The sequence below is a fragment of the Podarcis tiliguerta genome (assembly GCF_965153285.1).
Source record: "Podarcis tiliguerta genome assembly, chromosome: 3".
Lineage (NCBI taxonomy): Eukaryota > Metazoa > Chordata > Lepidosauria > Squamata > Lacertidae > Podarcis > Podarcis tiliguerta.
The window spans coordinates 98,234,836-98,251,991 of record NC_139536.1 but is presented as its reverse complement, the minus strand read 5'-3'; the positions used below and the strand labels follow the sequence as shown (position 1 = coordinate 98,251,991).

Below are 17,156 nucleotides of genomic sequence, written 5' to 3'. Positions count from 1 at the left end.
TCTGTGATGAACGCCATTAAGTGCTGTGTACAGCTTCTTAAATCCTTTATACACAAATATTTTAATCTTTCTTAAGCCCTTTAGCACCTTCCTACACACACACTCTCTTTATAATGGAAGAGGCAGATTTCCCTTCCCCCCTTTTGGCAGCATTATTTATGTAGGAGGATCTTAGCAAGATTATAATCTTCCACTTCCCTAGTCATAAGCCTACTCAGAACTTCTTTTTACATTCCTACCAAGAGAAAATCTTCAAGAGCTAAATTTGAATATTGGAATTGCCTCTAATATCCAAAAATAAATGGTTGATTGGCTGTATATTTAATTTATCAGTGTAGAACTGGCAAAGTGCATGTAGTTCGTGATGTTTATGTTTATAGCATTCTAAGATAAGACCTGTCTAGTTCTAATACAAAATCAACATTTGAAGGAGCTAAAATGAAGGGTTTATGCTGCTGTAAAACTGTTGCCATCTTCATGGTTTTGGCTCTGTTTTGAGAGTAGTTGTGCAAGGTTCTAGGTTTTCAGTAGACTTAGAAGCCCACTATATATTCTTCTTGCTGTCCGTGGCAGAATAATTTAACACTGAATGGAAGAGTTGTCATCAGTTAAATGAGGCAAGAGTTAGTTGCTTTTTATGTAGAACCAAATGTACACCAAATCTGCTGCTGTGAGCGAAGATTCTGTTATATTTCTGCCTCTGTTTCCATCAAATTACTTCCTTTTGCTAGCATCATGTGGCAGATCAGCTAGGTGCCTCCTTGATTTATCTGTTTCAGAAATAAATAGGAGTAACTCCATCCAAATAAGGAGCTTGTAAAAGAATAATTTCATCTGAGCATTTTTGAGCTCTTTAAAAATTGGACTCAGTAGTTCTTTAAAGGAGAAAAACTTGCTATATAGTTTTGCATGTGAGTTGCATTCTTTTTAATTCTTCATCTTCCTCCTTTAGCAATTCATGCTCGTCTGCCCACCATCTTTTCTTCTTCCTCCACCCTCAAATCAAGTGCTGAAAATATAGAAGAAAATAATATACTTTACTACACATTGTCCTTCAGTGGCACCTTTTACCCACACTGCTATACTTGGGCTTGTAAAGGGTGCATTGTGGACTATGATTTTAGTGCAAAACTGCTAACAAAGTGAGGATTCTGGTCTGCAATCAGGGTAGTACTGCTTCAGAGTAGTCCTAAGAAGTGTGAAAACTTTAATAACATATTGGGGGGGGGCAGGTAAGCCCCAGCCCACATAATTAATCACAAGATGTGGCGCACACACACCATTTGAATGGCAATGTCCATCAACTTAGAGGGGGGCGGCCCCCTCAAATATTTTATTCAGGGGAGGAGAAGGGAGCTTAGCTCCTAGGAGTTGACTCCTGTAAGTCCCAGTCTTACTTGGATGGCTGTCTCCATAGGGTGGTACCTGGAAGAGGATGCTCAGATTCTTGGATCCTCCAATGTGGGGTCAGTTTTATCCTCCATGCAGCTGAACGTCTACATAAAGCTGCTGAGTGGTGATCATTCAGGGATTTGGAGTGTGTTGTTATCAGTATGCCGAGGACATGGAACTCAATTCCTTATATACTTCAGGAGGTGTGGCATAGGATGTACCAGACCTGTGTTAGGCTTCCATAACGAGAGCCAATAAACTGAAGCTCAATCCTGATTAGACTGGGGCACTGTTTCTGTTTAGTTCAACCTCTTCTGAATGGAGTTGCAATCCCTCTAAAGGAGCAGGTGCATGGTTTGGGGGTACGTCTGGCTGTATGTCTGCCTGTGGAGGCACAAGTGAACTTAGTTTGCAGAATACCTCCTATAAAGCTACAACCCTGCCTGGACAGGGAATGCCTAGTTTCTGTTGTCTACACTCTGGTAAACTCTAGGTTATATGGATATACAATTAGAAAAAAGACTATGGAACTTGGTTCCAATATACGATTATGGTGGTGAGACTTTTATATGCACAAAGATGGAAAGACTCAGCATTACCAACTATGGAGGATTGGTTGTTAAAATTAATGGACTTAGCTGAGAGGGTGAAATTGACATGTTTAATCAGAGGAAAGTCATTGCTAACATTTACTGAAGATTGGAAACCTCTCATAGACTTTTTGTGTGAAAAAGAAAATGAACTAATGACATTTGGTTTTGAGGACTGAAGATAATGTTGGTTTATAGAAAGTGGTTTTATTGGGTGTTATATTAAGAGTGGCTGAGTTGGATAATGTTTATATATCAAGGACAGGCAAAGAATCAGAAGTTCTTTATTTTCTTAACTTCTATGTTTTTTCTCTTTCTCTTGCTTCCCTTCTCCCCTTCATCCCTTTTCTCTCTGTCCTCCATTTCTCTATTTTTTATTTTCCCCCTGTTTTTATTTAGATTAACATTTTAATTTTGATACAAAGATAATAATATTTGAATCTGTTTTTCCTATAATAAAATTTATTTTTTAACAAAATAAATCCGCATCTGTACATATATTAGTTTGTTTTTGTTTATCTCATCTACAAACTTCCCTTCATCTCATTGCAATCCTGGAGCACTTTCCAGTAAAATGATTGAAACAGAATATAGTAGTACATTGAAACCCTAATAAGGTCAAGTTAAACAATGTAAAACAATACCAAACACTTGATAAGAGCAGTTAATTATATGCAAATCTGTGTTCTCATCTGTGTATTTTTCTCCTTTTTTTGGCCATGTGCAAGCAGCTGCCTTGTTTGCAAGTGTCCTTAAAAACAGCATTTGCTAGTATTTCTTTAGTGATAAAAACCAGGCGTGCTCCTTGGGGTCAGGGAACCATCAGGTTCTGTCTGACGATTCCAGAAGCTGATTTCTTACAGAGTGTTATACAGAACAACATCTGGACACCATAAATTTCAGCCCTAGTTTTAGGTGGAATTCTTTATCTGTTCCACATCAATTTTCCAAGGCCTCATGTTTGCATTGTGTCTTGAAGCTCCGGTTCAGATCCCAAATCTGTACTTAACAGACTTAACAGTTCCTGGGGCAAATCCCTGTCTCGGTTCCAGTTCCCCATCTCTAGCACAGAAATAACTTGTGCCCAGTGTCATAGGAAATCTTGCCTGCTTTTGAGCCTTGGGTAGCAGGCCATAAATGTAAATTGATTTACCTACATTTAACTCTGTGCTTGGCAACAAGCTGGGTATCCTCTAGAGTAGTCAGAAGGGGAACAGTGGTACATCATGTTTTTCAGTAGCACTGAATAGTGACTCATGTTGTTGAGAGCCATCTAACATAAGGCAAATCTTCCAGTCAGTAGTTGGTATAAATAACTTGTGACAAAATAAGTCTAAAAAGCTCGCTTCCAAAATTCTCCCTTTTCAACCCAAACATTGTGTGGAAAGCTCTATGCTCCATCTGCTTTAAAAAGTCTTTCCCCCCACTGCTTAATCATTCATATAAAAAAGTTTGGGATAGCCAATCTCGTAAACTTGTTTTTAATTAAGAAAATAATTGCCTGAATGATTTTTGAAGGCTTAATAACGTTACTTTTAAGCTTTATTTAGTTGGAAATGAGATGTGTAACATCTTTATATAACATCTCAGGACTCCTATAGCTTGGTAACAAGGGAACTAAGAACGATATACTAAAATGCAGAGGTTGCTGATTAGATCAGTAATCTGGTCTGTTCTCTTTTCAGTGTTGAATTCTGTTATTTTGGCCAAATACTTGTATCTGCCAGATATCATGTAACAATTAGCCATGATAACAAAAGCGTTCTGGACCCTATTGTTCTAGGACCAATCAGACTGCTGCATTCTGAATTCTATTGTTCTAGGACCAATCAGATTGCTGCCTTTTGGATCCTATTCAACTCAGTACATAACAGTTTAAAAGCATTAAGATCTGTTGGTCTACTCGTTCGCAATTTGAATATGGTTACTTTTAAATAACTGCAACAGCACAAAGTCTTTGGCTTTATAACGAGACATGTAGGCAGTAAATTCAAGGTTTGGGAGGAGCGCTACCACAGTTTACCAGATGCAGAAATCCAACCATCAGCCTTCCCCCCCCCCCCCCGCCTCCTTCAATTCAAAACTGGTTTCCACAGTTGTCAGAAATTGAGGCAAAGAGATCTCCTCCTTCCATCTTGGTGAACTGTGATACCCGAGTGGGAGGTGTGGGTTTGTTGTCTCCTGGTGAAAGACAAACATTTCCAAGGAAGCTCTGCTTTTTGCACAGCAGGCGACTGCCTCTTTTAGCTGAAAAGGTTTACTGAACGCTAACGTAAGGAAGGGATGGGGTGTTCTCCCCACAGGGGATGAGCACACAAAAGAAAATTCTGTGGTACTCAGTTGAAAGTTAAATGGTTATTGTACTATAATAATTATTTAATGCTGGAGGTGGGAAATGTGCTGTTAGCTTCTGCGTGTACATACACACACAGCAACCATCAGTTAAAACTTTAATTGCCCAGTGACATTTTTCTAATACCTGGGCTAACCAGGCTCCTAGACATTAATCCAGGTAACCAGGATTTGTGTTTAACTACACTCATTTTTTGGCATTTTGACATCTGTTTGGGCTTCAGCTTGATGATTTTAGAGTAATGAATTCTTGGTACAGTATGCTAATACAAATCTTAAGTGGTGTGTGTGTGTGTGTGTGTGTGTGTGTGTGTAACTGTCAGCCAGACTCTCTTAATCTTTTCTCCCATGCTCACTACGAGTCAATAACCCTAACAGATCAAACACCATTAACTGTAAAGCTGGAAGTTCATTCCAATCCTTCTAGCAGTGTGAAACCTGCATTAATCACTGTGATTGTGTCAACTGTATGGCAATGTCACGCTTTCGTATCAAAACACGACAGCGGTTCTTACTTGAGAGTATCAGAGAGATGCAGAACTGAACTGAAGCAGCAAAGATGTCCCAACAGTTGCCACACCCTTCTTGCAAAGCTTTTAAAGAGATGGCGGGGCAAGCTCACTCACAGAACTTTCTCATGTGCAATCTTGTGTTCTGTCTGGTCTAGAGATGGGAAGGCCTGGAAAGAACCCGGGAAAATGGGGGGGGGGGCAGGTTTCCCCCCTGTTTTTCTCCAAAGCCATTTTTTCCAGAAAAAAATGAGAGAGAGACAAAACAGTTAGATATAGTTTGAATATTCCACACACACCCCCCCCCCAATTTTCCCAGGGGAAAAAAAGGCTTTGGGGGGAAACGGAAAAAACCTGGGTCGTCCCCCCCCCCAATTTTTCCAGGTCCCCCCCCCCAGGCCTTCCCATCTCTAGTCTGGTCTCATCTATGGAGGAAGCACCTGGTTCTCAGTGACAGCGCTGTGTCCTACCCCTTTAACTCCAGCTCTGCTGCCACCTCCTCCTACTCAGCTGGTCAAAGTACTTCCCCCTCCTCAATGAGGCTCTGCTCCCTGCAGGAGAAGTAGAAGGGAGAGTTGCAGATCTGCTTTCTCCCCTCCAACTTGTAGAGTTGCAAGGGGGAGAACCTGCATCCTTAGGTGCCAGCATTCACTTCTCCCCTCTGCCTTTTCTCCTTAAACCTCCTCTGGCTGGGGCTTCCAAACCGTGCCAGATCCCGATGACAGATAGTTTTAATATTTTATTATACTTTATTTGTCACGTGTATATAGCTGGATGGACGGTTAACCTCAGAGGTGTGGGTTCCAGCCCCACATTGGGCAGAAGATTCCTGCATTGCAGGGCGTTGGACTAGATCACCCTTGGGGTCCCTTCTGACTCTACAGATCTATGATTCTATGATCTTCAAGCCAGCAATCTTTTGTCATGAACTGGCAGGACAACAGGGAGGAAGAGGAGGAGTGTAGCCAGGACCGGGACACATCACAGCAAATTGGGGTTGGGGAAGGAGAAGTTGGTGTAGGAAGTACTTGTGGGGAGACGGAGGATGATGAGGGGAAGGGGTTCAGTGCACAGGAACCAGAGCAGCAGGACCCATTACCAGAGCCAGAGGAGCACCTGTCTCCATGAACATGGCGGGCTCTGAGGCGTAGGGAGCAACAGGCAGGGCACTCTAGGAGGCTGAAGCAGGCTACTAATGCTGAACTCACTAGTAGTTGACCAGGTGGTCACTAGCTCTGGGAGAAGGTGTGTGATTCTTCAGCTGGAGTAGGCTTGGAGCAGGTGAGGGTCACATGCCTCATCAAGCCCAGGTGCTGCAATCAGCATGAAAAGTATAAAAGGACAACAGAGCTGTACTGCCCATTTTGATGGGCCTCAGCGTGGCAGTTCCAGTATCTCTGTAGAACTGTACTTCACTCTGGACATGTGGATTGACCCTGGACTGAGGACTTGACATACTGACTTTGCTGCCAGGTAGGCCAGGGGTTCAGGACATCTTTCCTCCAGGGAGCTCTTCCTCCCCTTTTATCCTCACAGCAACCTTGTGAGGCAGGTTGGACTTAAAGACTATGATTTGCCCAGGGTCACTTCCTAACCTCTGCCACAGACTGGCATGGTCTGCAGCAGGTCTGCTTGTCTCCCCCCTAAAACCATACCTGAAACCAAGGAGGCTGGTTTTTAGGGTGTGGGGATGGGGAATCTTTGTTCTTGTAGTTTTAGGTAGGGAACCTTTTTAGTATAGCTATGTGAAAGGATGCTTGGGTTATGGATGATCATAGGCATTCGCATTTATTGCTTTTTGCGTACAAGTCACCTAAAGGCTTTGGCATGCACAAATTCAGGAAATGACGACATGAACAATTATATCTTTCATTTTATGGTGAAAAACAAAACTCCCTTGTCCTTATCCCCATCCCACCCTCAATTTATTGAGTTTCTAGCCATGCACAGTTGGGTGGTTTGTTTAGGCTCAGTTTAGTATATTAAAAATGCAGTCTTCATGCAGCACTGATAGAGGAAGATTTGTTGACTTTACTGAGACTTGCTCTGGTAAAGCACTTTGACAAATCGGGCTGTGAGAAAGCCAATACAGTTGTCTGCATGCCAGGAGTTGTTTGGGTTTGACAGGCTTAGAGGAGGCAAATCTCATTTGATTCTGCAAAAGCCATGCAAGTGTGCCCGTTCTGGTGTGTATACTGCTGCAGCGACAAAGGAAGTTGCGCAGTCTGGATCAAGGATGGCCAGGAGGTATTCTGTATTCCTAGGGGTTACTCTGGGCTCCAGGCAGCCTTCCAGGGATCAGACTGTATTTTACTGTACAAACCAACCTCATAAGTTCAAGTCCCATAACGAAGGTAACAAACGTCTTGCCATTCTACAGCACATGCATTCAGACATTCCATATAAAGATATTATTGTACATACTAAATGTACGGACATTTTCTTTCTTTCCAAGTTAAACTGAGAATGATTTTCAAGCCTGTAGAATTTGGCATATCCGCTGAATATCACATTAAGATTGGTTTGGGCTTGAATCTGGCTGGCTAAGTCACAGATAGTGGCAGCCTTGATGATGTAATCAATGATGCAGTTATTTGACAGCATCCCAACTCAATTCTTCTTTTTACATGCTCTTGATATGAGCATGTAACAATCTGCAGGTTTTGTTGGAATTGATCAATTTTACTACAAATTAATAAAATATCCTCTTTTAAAAAATCTGGCTAGCACGCAAGAAGTTATCCCTGAACTTGATTAGTGGAAGGTGTGACTTTACCAAAACAGTGATTTTGTTTACATGGACACTTTATGTAGCTATTACACATGATTAGCTGTGCAAATAACTTTGTCATTACGTTGCAGGAGCAATATAATGCTGCTTTGAACTTCCAGATTGGGCCAAATAAGTGTTCTACATTCGGTAGCATTTTGAAAATAAACATTTCTAATTTTGACTTCCTGGGTACCAGGGGGACTTTAATGGGGGTTTTTTTTGGCAGGGTGAGGCTCCCCCACCATTGAGTAGAACATTTGAAATCATCAAAGCAGCAAGAGGTCATAAGAACGTTTTTCTTAAAATTCTGTAAGACAAACTGAGATGTTTCCCCGCATTATTAGAATTACCTGTACTTAAAAATGAAAACTAAAACTATAATGCTTAAGGGATTTGTGACAAAATCCATATATATATATGGTTCATGAGCATTCACCCAAACTACTCCCAGTCATTGTAGATATTATATATCTTGCAGAGGCAGTATAAATACCTCTGCTAGTGCTGGGAGACACTTGATCCTGATCACTGAAGTCTTTACTGGTATGCTGTCAACAGCAATTCAAATCAAGGCAAAGGAGAGTGACAGCTGAGACCCCTACAGAAGAAATGTAGAGAAATGTGCTTGGTAACTACCTAAGGCAGGTTTGTTCAATGTCTTGATTATCTATCTGGAGCTTGACTGTCTTTTGGTAGTTTTCAGAGAGGCTAGGCGTACACTATGCAAGCTTTGGCTTATTTTAACTGAGGGGTAAATGTGTTACGGTTTGTCATTATTCAGTGCTGTCAATATACATAGGCCTTTACAAATTATAGAAGGAAAAGGGAAATGGGAAGGGAATAATGACACTATAGGGTTGCATGCATGCTAGTGGTCTTTGTTGTGGTTTCATTTTTGTATTCTTTTACGGTAAGCAGCTTTGAGCATTTTTAACGAAAAGCAGTTCACGAACATATATATTATTAATCTTTCTCTCTATAGAGTGTTCTAATATTAAAACATTTCCCCTCAATTAGTCTAAAACGTTTATTTATGCATAACCGTTCGAGACTGTCCCTGTTTTTGCGGGAGCATCTTTTTATAGATTAATACTTCTCCGTTAAAAACCCCCGACTTAAATACAAACATACGATTGGATTCAAATGTTGCACAAGGAGAAGGCTACGTGCACAAATATATTTTCTGCCTCCTGAAAAGCAACTCTAGGGTTAACAGGGCTTTACATTGATGGTGGGGGCTGCATTGGGTGGTACTCTAAATTGACCAGAAGTATCTTGAGAGGGTTTGCAAAGGGGTGAGATGAAGTGGGGAAGATCCTTGCATGAGTGGCCTTTTATTTTCCCAACCTTTGGGGTCCAATTCATTAAGTATGCGAAGTCTTGAGGAAAGGAAAGGTACGGAAAGATGCTGCCTCTGGGGTGAGAACACATGATGTCTTCAGAACAACGTAAAGCCAGTCAGGTATTTAGTTTACACATTCAGATAAAGAATATTTGAAAATGGAAGTATTGACTACGATTCTGTGAAGGGAAAATAGGATACGGCCTTCGTAGCTATGTCCCTGCTATTATGAAACGAGAAGGTATCTTGGACTGGGCTTATTTTGTTCCCTGTGAATTGGATAGCAAGGGAAATGGGGCTCAATTGGGGAGAGATTTTTGTCAAGTCATTCTAATTTTTGAAAACTTTTTGTGCTTTAAAGAGGCAAAGCGTGTGCTCTTACAAATAGGGTGCTGACAAACAAGAACATAAAACAAGCTGGTTGTGTTTTGAAAAGAAGAATAACTTTGCTAGGAAATTTGCTATCTTGAGTTCAGCCTTTGGGCTTTTGTGTCTAAAAGCAACAGCAAACCTGTGTGTTATGTATTCTCTTGCATTTTGTGCTCTCTCCTACGCTGCTTGGACTCCAGCAGCCACAAGATCAGGCTTCATAGCTAGATGCCTGCAGCGGAAAGCTTGCACACCTGTTAGGCTGCCTGTGCAACTCCAGCAGGGAGCCTTGCTATTCTGAATTTAAGCACCTTCAGCTTTGGGAAGGGAGGATGAAATGAGATCTGACCTAGAGGAACTGTAGAGAGGATGATCCTGGTTCTAATTTTACATCTTCGGAAGGGTTGTTTATTTGCTGCTGTCACTAGAATGGAGGTGGAGGAGGGGGGTGGGAATTAGATGGCAGTCATACATTTCAGATTGGAGAAGTTGTGTTTAAGATCTTGGTGATGTTCAAGAGATTCACTAGCAGATACTTCATATGTTAAGAATAGATTAAACTCATGGGAGCAGTGTCTGTCTGTCTGTCTGTCTGCGTGTGGTGTTACAGCCTTGTGAGACTTATCAGCAATTGCATCTACCTGAGACTTGAGATCTACCAGGCTGCTTCCAGCTGATTAAAATTATCTGTGAAGAAAATAGTCTGGACATCTTCCCCACTAAATTTTCATGAAGCCATTGTTTGGTGAGCCTGGTTTGTTTCATATAATCAAAATGGGAACAAACCCAGTACTAAGCCAAAACGAAAAAGTGCAGATGGTATGCATTTGGGGAGGGGGTGTGGTTCATGGAAAAGGGCTCCAAGTTAGCAGATGTCAAATATCTGCAATGATTCTCGCCTTTAGAATGGCACCGATGGAGAACATAAACGCAGCATGCACTTTTTATAAAGACTGAAGAAAAGAACTTACTTGTCAAGCATCCTCCCAACTCCACCCCCGCTGTAACTAAATGGGAAAATCTCTTCCTTTTGAAGTCCTACAACTGAGTATCATGTTGATAATTGATTGATGTAAAAGAAATTGGCTCTTTCATATCCTTCATCTTTTAGCCCAAGCTTTGAGCTCTGTCTTTGTAACATGCATGTTGTACTGATGAAGCTGTTTCTGTCTCCAGCTTTGTTCCATCTGGCAAAAAAATCAGTTTTTACAATATGTGCTTTGGAAAGAAAAAAGAAAAACAAAAATCAATACCCCATTTGATAGAGACTGAGAATATAATGTGGGCTAATGCCAAAGGATATGTGGCAGGTGAGGCCTAAATTTGCTTTAATTTAGTCCCCCCTTCTTTTGTCTTGGTAACTCAACCAACTGATTACCATATTTTTTGCTCTATAAGGCTCACTTTTTCCCTCCTAAAAAGTAAGGGGAAATGTGTGTGCGTCTTATGGAGCGAATGCAGGCTGCACAGCTATCCCAGAAGCCAGAACAGCAAGAGGGATTGCTGCTTTCGCTGTGTAGCAATCCCTCTTGCTGTTCTGGCTTCTGAGATTCAAAATATTTTTTTCCTTGTTTTCCTTCTCCAAAAACTAGGTGCGTCTTGTGGTCTGGTGCGTCTTAGAAGCACATCCTGCTTTTCATAGGAAGGGATGGGTTTTTGGAAGGGATTTTTGAAGACTGATGGGCATCAAAGCCTCAGGCTAGCAAAATGCTGTGAGAAATCACTTTTAATCATTTTAAATTTTTAGAGGGGAAACGTAAAAATCTTTCTGCAAACAGGGTGACATGGCTGACTCAGTTGATCTAGAATTGGAGGTAGTGATTACACTTGTGTGGTAGTTGATTCTGTAGCATGGAAAAGTGCAGTCTCATACTTGTCCCAGTGTATTTCATGCTTTTAATAACATCATTGTCATAACCTTTCCCTGCAAGAAAATATCCATAAGACTGTGTATTAGAGGTTATGTTTGATGGGCAAGGGCGTAATGTGCCAGTTTTTATAAAAGGCACATACATGTGGCTATGAAATGTTTTTCTCACTCAAGCCATGAGATGAGGGTCCTGCCTCTGAAGACAGTTCAGAATTTTCATCTGGTGCAGAATGTGGCAGTCATGCTGCTCACTGGGGCAAGGCAATTTGAGCATAATACTGTGGTGCCTCGCAAGACGAAATTAATTCGTTCTGCGAGTTTCTTCGTCTTGTGAATTTTTCGTCTTGCGAAGCACGGTTTCCCATAGGAAATGCATTGACGGTTTCCCATAGGAATGCATTGACGGTTTTAAGAAAAAGGCGCAAGACGTTTTCGTCTTGCGAAGCAAGCCCATAGGGAAATTCGTCTTGCGAAGCAACTCAAAAAACAAAAAACTCTTTCATCTTGCGAGTTTTTCGTCTTGCGAGGCATTCGTCTTGCGAGGTACCACTGTATACTGATCCTGGCCCAACTTCATTGGTTGCCAGTTTCCAGGCCCAATGCAAAGCGCTGGTTTTGACCTATACAGTGGTACCTTGGGTTAAGAACTTAATTCGTTCTGGAGGTCCGTTCTTAACCTGAAACTGTTCTTAACCTGAGGTACCACTTTAGGTAATTGGGCTTCCCTCTGCCGCCGCACAATTTCTGTTCTCATCCTGAGGTAGAGTTGTTAACCTGAGGTACTATTTCTGGGTTAGCGGAGTCTGTAACCTGAGAGCCTTAAACAGATCAGGACTACAGTACTTCATAGAAACCCTCTTCCCATATGAACAGACCCAGACCCTGTGACCATCACCTGAGGCCCTTCTTCGTGTACCCCCTCCTCAAGAGGTCTGTAGGGGAGCAACATGGAAATGGCCCTTCTGTGGTAGCTCTCTATTTGTGGAATGCTCTCTCTGGGGAGTCTTCATTACATATCTTTCGGAGCCACCAGGCGAAAACGTTCCACTATAGCCAGGCCTTTGGCTGATTAAACATTTTGTGGCCTTGTGTGGGAAGGGGGTTATTGGATTGTTGTGTTTTGTATTTTGTTATCTTTTTTTTGTGTGTGTTTTTGGGTGAACCACCTTACGATCTTTGGTTGAATGGTGACACACAAATCAAATAAATAAATAAATAAATTGTTTGCTCTTCATTTGTTACTATAAGATAAAAATAGGAATTTCTGCAGGTGCGTTCCCTCCATAGCTGTTGCCATATGAATGCATTTATTACAATATCTGAAGCAGAGTACAGAACATCTGAATGGGGTGACCTTCTGAATGAGGCCATTTCCATAGTGCTCTTGTTCTGTTCCTGTGGCCAACAGAATATACTTGATCGTCAGAAGAAATAGCTTAGGCTATGTACACATCAGCAGCTTAAAATACAGCAAGGTTATTCCCACCTCCTGTGTTTCAAGTCACATTTGGAAGATGCCTTGAGTGAAAACACGTCAAACAGCAGTATTTCTCAAGGCGCCACAAGATAGATATGGATTGTAACTGGCATCGTGTGTGCACAGCTTTAAGCACCAGCAATGGGAGTGCACTGAAGCCAGAATAAACGGTAATGTGTACACAGCTTTAAAGAACCGTTAAAAAAAAAGTGTTCCCCCTGTGATAACTTATTCTTGATGAGCCATCTAAGATATCTGACCTTGGAGCTATGAGAAGCATGAGTGCTGGTCCATCTTAGTAGGCCTCTTTGTTTAGGTCACTTTCTTGCTGCTGTTCAGCCAGTGACTCTATCTATCATCTATATATATCCAAAACCTTGCTACTGGAATGAAGTTATATGGTTTTAGCAAAAATTAAGCAAAAACTGATTGTTAATGGGCTATAGTGGAAAATTTAAAGTTAGATTATGTTAAGACAAATTATAGAACAAAAAATTGAGAAAGAGGGAAAGGATTTGCTGAATTAGCTAATTTGAACTAGAATACAAAAAAGGGAGGTGTGAGGAAGTCGAGGAAACAAGTAAATGAAAGATAATGACATGGAATTTGGATGTGGTTTTTCCCCTCTTTATTATGCTGTTTTGATGTATTGTTCTTTTTTCTTTTTCTTTTTTCTTTTTTTCTTTTTCTTATCTTTGATGTATTGTTTGTTAAATTTTTCATTGTTTGTTTTTTTATACTTTTTCTGTAACTAAAAAAACCTTTAATAAATATCTTTTTTTAAAAAAAAAAAAAACCTTGCTCAGGAAAGGGAGATTAGCAACTGGCCGGTAGTTAGTTAGGTTTTCTGAATCCAGGAGAAAATAATAATAATAATAATAATAATAATAATAATAATAATAATAATAATAATTTATTTATACCTCGCCCATCTGGCTGGGTTTCTCCAGCCACTCTGGGCGGCTTCCAACACAATATTAAAATAAAGCAATGCATCGAACATTAAAAGTTTCCCTAAACAGGGAGTGGTTTTGCCACTGCCTCCTTCAAACAGGCAGGGACCACCCTCTCTCATAAAGAGGCATTGATCACCTTCCTGGTCCAGCCCGCTGTTCCCTCCCTGCTGGTTTTTATCAGCCAAGAGAGGCAAGGGTCTAGAGCGCAAGTGCTGTCCTGACCAATCCGAGCACCTTGTGCACATCCTTTTAGAGCGGCTTGCACAGGATTAAAAACAAGACAGGATGACAGTAAAATTGCACAACAATAAAACAATCAGACGGCAAGGCAGATAAAATTCCAGCCTTTAAATTTCAATAAATACTTATAAATCTGAGACCTGGGCAAATGAAGTCTGTGGCGATCACACAGGGCCCCCGGACGTTTCACTGTCTATTGATCCCTGTGCCACCACTTTATTTCTCGCTGCCACCACCCAGGCCCTACCTGGTACAATACTGAGTCCAGTCAGGGTTAAATTGGAACATAAACTTCTGTTTTTTTATTGCAGTTTAACAAGCATCTGGTTTCATAAACGGTATCGGTCAATTACATTCATGGGGTGCCTATCCAGATCTATAACTTCCGCTACCTGCTCTCCCTCACTAAACCACCTCTCAGATATTTACTTGTCTTCCTAGCCCCTGACTGTTCCTGACTCAACTTATTTCGCTACACTAATTCAACCTAGCCACAGACTCTATCCCAATTCACTCCCACTCCAAGCAACCACCCAACTCCCAACGAAGAGCTGGTTTTATAGTCCCTCTGACTCCACCCCCCTGGGTTCTGATTGGATAACCTGTTTAACTATTTGACCTCCAGCACTCTCATATCTTAACGTCACAAAGTCTTCACATGGAACCAGAATAAAAGGATAGCACCAGCCAGGCTTTGCACAACTGGAAGGCAAGTGTTTCAAACCACAGACCCAGAGGAGGGCACATAGTAGTGGTTGGGTGCAAGTATACCGAAGAAGGATGCCGAAAATGCCAGAATGATCTGTTCTAGTGCTTTATTAAGAAAGGTATAGACCTTCAGCAAAGCAGCCTGCCAGTTCTCCGTGGGACATGGGATGGACACCACGGCAAGAAGATAGCTTGTCCGCACCCAAGCACATGTGAATACATTCTTTATACACAAAGCAGCGTACACCACTTTGTCTAGGACTTCCCATTACTTCACCTGCCCAGATGAGGGTACAGGTGGCAAATACCCAAGGCTTACAGGTAGTTCCTCTTCCTGGGCTCGGAGCCCAGCACTCCAAGCCCACAGATAAGGATAACATCAAAGCATGCTAATTAGCATATATCAAAGCAAGTGACTATAAACATACATGAGCTCATTGCTACAACAGCTACCAGTTAATTGTGGGGTTATCTTGACTACCAAGATGGCATTAGCAAAGCTTCCAGAACAGTTTGGTTCATCACAGTAAGTCTTTCCCATTGCCATCTGCCAGGCTTTTAGTGATGGCGGTGGGATATTTACCTCCTCCCACGTGACCATACCTTCTGTGTAACCAGGCTGCCAGCCCTTGAGGGTCCTGAGGTTGGGTTCAGGCTCTGCTGGACACATGCACTCTACTTCCCTCCACCGTGAGAACCTGACCAGTATTACAGTTCTTTTTACTGCACTTTGATGTAAAGAATTCACCTTGGAACAGGTGGAAATTTTACCAAGGAGAGGATGAAGAACAAATGTGGTAAAGGTCATCCTTCTTTAGTACCCATATCAACGGTGGTTGAGGTGAAATTAGTGTGAACCAAGGAAGAATTGGCAGTTTCAATATGGCGTAGATGAATTTGTTGCCCATTTGATTGTGTTGTAGCACTTTTAATAACATCACCATTCCGGGCAATCGAATACCTTGAATATGTCTATAGTGACCACACCACCAAGGGGTGGTTTTTATGTGTAGCATAATGGATGACATTTAGTGTGGAACTTTCCTCTTTTAACTGTTGTGAGGGGGAGTATATGAGAGAGCAACTTTGTCTTTGAGGCCAAGTAATCTCCCAGTAGACTTTTACTTTACTCTACTCTACTTTACTATTTTCTTTTCCTTTATTTTCTTTTCTTTTTCTTGAAGTTAAATTCCTGTCCTCAAATTGGCTGTGTGTTTCTTTGATTGGAATGTTGTTGGGCTGATGTTTAAAAGGCCTGCATCTTCCAGCAGTTTCTAGAACATGAAAGGAAAACAGACTACTGGGTACTGCTGTGCATAAAAGGATGAAGAACGTTGACTTTGTAATGATTGCTGTTGTACAAAGTTTATTTTTAACCCACTTCCTTCTCCATTGAGAGTTTCATATTCAAGGAGAGATGAGACACGGTGACCACAGGATTACTGGCAAACTGCCATAGTAATTATCTGTAGACAATATCTGTCTAACAGTATAATAATCCTAATAATTCAATTAATCAAAACAATAAACAAGGGATAAATATAGGAACGCTGAAGGCAAAATAAGTGACACATTTGCTCTGATGGAAGCTGAATAGTTGCAGTGTAAGCCAATTCTCATTTGCGTTTTCCCATCTGTCTAAGTCTGAATATCAGTGATATGAGCAGAATCCCCCATTGGGCTTTTTTTGGGCTTTAATCTTTCTAAAGAAACAATTGCTTTTCTATTTCTGCATTTGTAGGTACTCCTTCATCTGTCATTCTTACTAACATGCAGGTAACAAAGGACAGAAATGGTCAGTAAGAAATTTTTGGATTTTAAAAATATTTCCTTTTTATAATCTGTGTATTTGATTTGACGGTTCAAATATAAGCCCCAGTGTTATACATAAAGGCTCTTTCAGTTTGCTTTATTGCTGTTCTAAAGTCAGTTTTCCATAATCGCTGCTGTGTTTGCTTTAGTAAAGGACATAAAGGTCAGATTGTAAAATGATGGACAAGGCCCATAAAATATATAAAAAGGAAATAATAAAGTTTTGAGCAAGCGTTGATTGTATGACTTTTGTCACAGCAGGCAAATTCACTCTATTTCCCTTACTGCATGGTTTATTCAAGCAGTTCTCACAGCATTCAGTATAGAACAACCTGTCTCCTTTTTAGCACATACTTTGATTTTAGAATAAATCATGTTTAGAATAAGCAAATTGGAGCATCTCCTCAATGAGCAAAATTAAGGTAACTGTGGGTTTTTAGACATGGATGTGAATTATTTTGCTGCTTGTGTCATTCCCCAAACTAATGAGAGAAATACGTGGAATTTGAGCTCAGATGTGTACTTCTCAAGTAAAAAAAGGAACATGGGCTCACAGCTGAACTTTCAGAGTTGAGCAGTTCAGGAGAGGCAGTGATGAATATCCCATCTGAAATACTTTAAAATACTTTACTATTTATTTCTGAAGCACCAATTTCACCTCCCTAATTAACACTTACCTTAATTTCTAGTATCAAGAATTCTGCTGCTGACAAGAATCAGGAGGCAAATAGCAGAATGAAAACCAACATGGAAAATCATTTTCTGC

General features: G+C 41.0%; 1 protein-coding gene and 1 long non-coding RNA gene across 4 annotated transcripts in view; one reads left to right on the top strand and one right to left on the bottom strand.

Annotated features, from left to right (window-relative positions):
- KLHL29 (kelch like family member 29) overlaps positions 1 to 17,156 on the top strand; it is a 414,714-nt gene that overhangs the window by 64,424 nt on the left and 333,134 nt on the right. The gene's annotated exons all lie outside the window — the stretch shown is intronic.
- Positions 804 to 13,022, bottom strand: LOC310673465. Of its 2 annotated transcripts, XR_014509042.1 has the most exons (4): positions 12,935 to 13,022; positions 10,299 to 10,545; positions 8,110 to 8,214; positions 804 to 1,009 (listed from the first exon to the last, which is right to left on the bottom strand). It is a non-coding gene; the product is annotated as an uncharacterized lncRNA (long non-coding RNA). The 2 variants fall into 2 exon arrangements; XR_014509043.1 differs by lacking the exon at positions 8,110 to 8,214.